Source organism: Pteropus alecto, unplaced genomic scaffold (genome assembly GCF_000325575.1).
Source record: "Pteropus alecto unplaced genomic scaffold, ASM32557v1 scaffold138, whole genome shotgun sequence".
NCBI lineage: Eukaryota > Metazoa > Chordata > Mammalia > Chiroptera > Pteropodidae > Pteropus > Pteropus alecto.
This window is the reverse complement of record NW_006441525.1, coordinates 1,268,562-1,272,287: the sequence shown is the minus strand read 5'-3', so window position 1 is coordinate 1,272,287 and position 3,726 is coordinate 1,268,562. Positions and strand designations below refer to the sequence as shown.

The 3,726-nt window shown below is 42.6% G+C and overlaps 1 protein-coding gene across 5 annotated transcripts in view; it reads right to left on the bottom strand.

Moving 5' to 3' along the window:
- The window catches only part of FANCC (Fanconi anemia complementation group C), a 236,060-nt gene extending 232,537 nt beyond the window's left edge, over positions 1 to 3,523 (bottom strand). For 2 of the 5 annotated variants that reach the window (XM_015594784.2, XM_015594786.2), the window contains exon 1: positions 3,345 to 3,523. The gene's annotated coding sequence lies outside the window, so the exon portion shown is untranslated. The other 3 variants (XM_006918813.3, XM_015594787.2, XM_025051662.1) reach the window with 3 other exon arrangements.
- Between the last annotated feature and the right edge of the window lie 203 nt (positions 3,524 to 3,726).

Here is a 3,726-nt window from a genome sequence, read left to right as displayed (position 1 = left end):
GAAAAATAAGATCACAGCTTAATAAGATTCGAGAAAACATGCGTGTTAAATAAATTTAAAGGAATAAGTTGTCATCATCAGGAGTAAAACATGAGGCAGTAAAGGCCAAAAGAGAGGATCCTTTATGTACAAATGTTTAAGGCCAGAGGAGAAAGAAAAACTGCAGTAAAGACCTTTATGTAATAGAATTATCAGTTTCTAGTCTAAGAAATCAAAACGAGAAAACAAGAAGGTGATGCCCTAAAAGAATTTAAATGAGCATCAAACGGGGGGAATGAAGAGGAAATTTGGGGAATTTCATTAAAAACTAATCAGTTTTCTGCTTCTGTAAATATGCTTGCTTTCTGCAAATAAGCTCACTGCATGCAAGGACTCCTGCAAAAGCTCCCTTTGCACTTTGCTCGACTTGCAAATGTAACTGTTTGTGCCTTTGCTCCACAAATGTAACTATTTGTACCCTACCAGCTCCTGCTTTCTGTAACAATTTGTATCTGTCAGCAACCAGTGGCAACTCCCAGCTTTATCAATGTTACTACTTGTAGTCTCCATAGCAATCCCCGACCTTTGTAAAAGTTTGAGTTTAAACTGACCAATTACCTTGTGTAAAAATTCTGGTATATAAGCAATATTTCAACTGAGCCCACTGCTCAGATCTTCAGAGCACTAGCTCATCTGAGACAGCTTATAATAAATTTGAATTCTTCTCTCTGAGTTACTGCTTGGTTTTTTGTTGCACTGGGTTTTGGAGCTTTTGGAATATTTTCCCACAACATATTCACACAATGGGATACTTTTCAGCGATAAACAGTAATAAACTACTGATACATGCTACAATATGGATGAAGCTCAAAAACATTATGCTAAGTGAAAGAAACCAGACACAAGACAGCACTTATTTTATGAAATCATTTATATGAAATGCCCAGAAAGGCTAATCTACAAAGACAAAAAAGCAAATCAATTGTTGCTCGAGCTGAAAGCCAGAGCTAGGACTGAGTACGAACTTGCATGCACAAATGTATTAGGGTGATGCAAATGTTTTAAAATTGAATTGTGGTGATCATTGCACAATTCAAAAAATATACTAAATTTACTAAAAACCACCTAATTCTTTAGGAAACAGTATATCATTTCAAAAAATGATTTCCATATGAGCTTTGCCTTCTTGTAGCTAGAAAAAAAGGTACCATGAAGATTATAGATATTCCTATATTAGAGATGTTAACGGAGAAATTTCTACATACCCAGCAGTTTATGAAGAGCCTAAGAGAATGTACCAGATAACTCCACAAGGTTTCTTCCAAACTGAGTCAAAAAAATTGGTATTTAGTAGAACATAAAATATACAACATCTGCATTATTTAATTTTTCAGATGGATCTTTAACTTTTTCCTTCTCTACTTGTACATTTGTATTAAAACACTGCAAACTCAAAGTATCTCTACAGGTGTTCCTTCATATTAAGAAGTCAGTCATTCAGGATCCATGAACAAGAACAGAGAATACATATACCCCAGCCTAAAATAAAATTTTGTAAATCCATTTGGTGCTGATTTTGAGCCTGATTTGAAGCTTCACTACTACCAACTTGGAACTACCACACATGTGAGATTTCTCTGGCACTCTCTGCAGCCTAATCAATCCAACTTTCTACTGCCCAGGCTTGGCTTCCCTGTAGCTGGTTTTCATAAATATGAAATTTGTATAATTGTTACTGGAACTACTTAAAATATGGAACTAGTTTAAAATACCATTTATTTAAAAATGTACATGCACAGTTTCACAGGCATTCAGCATCACATCTTTCACATCCAGCCAATCAATCAAGTCAATGCTTTTTATTAGAGAACAGAACGAAAAATCCTAACATAGAGCTTGGCTTTCTTTTCTGGAAACTTAGTAAATGTTTTTCAAGAAATCAAGAATATGACTGAATACTGAAAAAAAAAATGAATTAAAATGTATAATATACCTAAGTATAATTAGTCCATCTAAAGATGTGGGATTTAACTTTTATTCTGGGGGAAACAGGCCTTTCATATAACTAGGAAAAGCAAATTCTTTTTTGATGCAGCCTTTCCTGTACATGTATATGAGTAATGTATATGTGTTTATTTCCATGTGAATCTGGCAGGGTACACTAGATTGAAACATCAATTTAAGTTTAATGGATAAAGTCACAATGAACATGTTTTCTATCTAAGCTTCTGTAATAAATGATCCCAACACATGGTATATGGTATGAATTCTATCATTTTAACAACCTTTCCTCCCTTTCCTGAAAGGAGTAATGAGAAAATGTTGAGCTGCACATCACTGAAGGTGAGTGACATCCATAAATAGCTGAAGCTGGGTGGGCCAAAGTGCCCTGCTCCTCTGATAAATAAGTAATTACATCTTTGGATGCAGTAAATGGGACACAGGTGAGAATAAAACCAGGAGCCCTGGAGTTTCCCAAGTTTCAAATCAGGACAAAAGCACAGGCACACACTGGTCTTTGCCAGAAAATTCCTCAGCCTTTTTTCCTTAAAATTATGGTCCAAATTTTCCCATGTTTCAAAAACTCCAAATCCTTTTCCCCCTCCAGATCACATGCCCATACAACATGACCAGAGAGGGTTCATGGTTGTAAACATGCACACATAAAAAATACAAAAAAGCAAGCCACCACCACCCCCGAAAAAATCTCTCAAGGGTTTTGCACCCGATTTGACCTGGCATTCAAAGAAAGTTGTGGGGGGAAGACTGCCCATCAGAACTCTCATCCTCTCCTGGGATGAAAAGCCTTGAGGGCGGGAAGACTACCAGTCACGCCCCGGGCTCCAGTATTTGGGCCTCGCCCCTTCCCCAGCGCCTTGGAGCAAAGGGGAGGAAGAGAGCATACGGCCAGCTGTAGAGGGTGATGGGTTGGTTAAAAGAGGCTTTTCACAGCTTCCACGGATCCCGAGCGACGAAATTCACCTTTGCACCCCTCTTTTTACGAAGACATAGCTGCCACTCTCAATGAAAAAAAGAACCAACATGCCAAATTCCAGCTCCCACAGCTCCGCGGACTCCCTTGCGCGTGACCCCTACACCAGCTCCATCCCATGGGCCTGCCCCGCCCCCTCGCCAGCGACCCCGCCCCTCCGCCGCCTGGCGCCGCTTCAGGCCCCTACCCACTTCCCCTCCTCGCCGCCCCCACACCGCAAGAGCTTCGTTCACTCACCTACAGGCGTGGAGCGCGGCGGACGTTCTCGCGAGTCTTCCCTCCCTATCCCCACCCACATACCCACGCTGACTTGTCGCCCAGAACCCCAAAAGAAGCAGCCGCCTTTACTCTCGTTTTGCGGCCTTTCTCTTACCGGGTGGTCCGCCCCAGAGCTGCTTCAGCAGTTTGGGCAGTGGACGCCACCGCTCGGGTTCTGTGGCTTGAAACTTTGGCTTTGCCTCGTACTGGCTTTTTGTTTTGACGTTTTTGGAATTTTCCCGCGGTCTCTCTGCAGTGGAGCCGCGCGGGCAATTGCGCACGCACGTGCCCGCAATGCACTCTGGGGCCTGGCGAGCGGACCCACGTACCCCCGAGGCATCGCGCGAAAATTCGGACAAATCTCGGGCTGGCGGGGCGGGGCGGGGGCCTAGCACCCGCTCGGCCGGAAGTCAGCTAGGCGGGTGGCCTCCGGAGCCACTGGGGAGGCTGTGGCTGCGTAAGTTTTCCACGGGTGGCTTTGTGCTAGTCACAGGAAG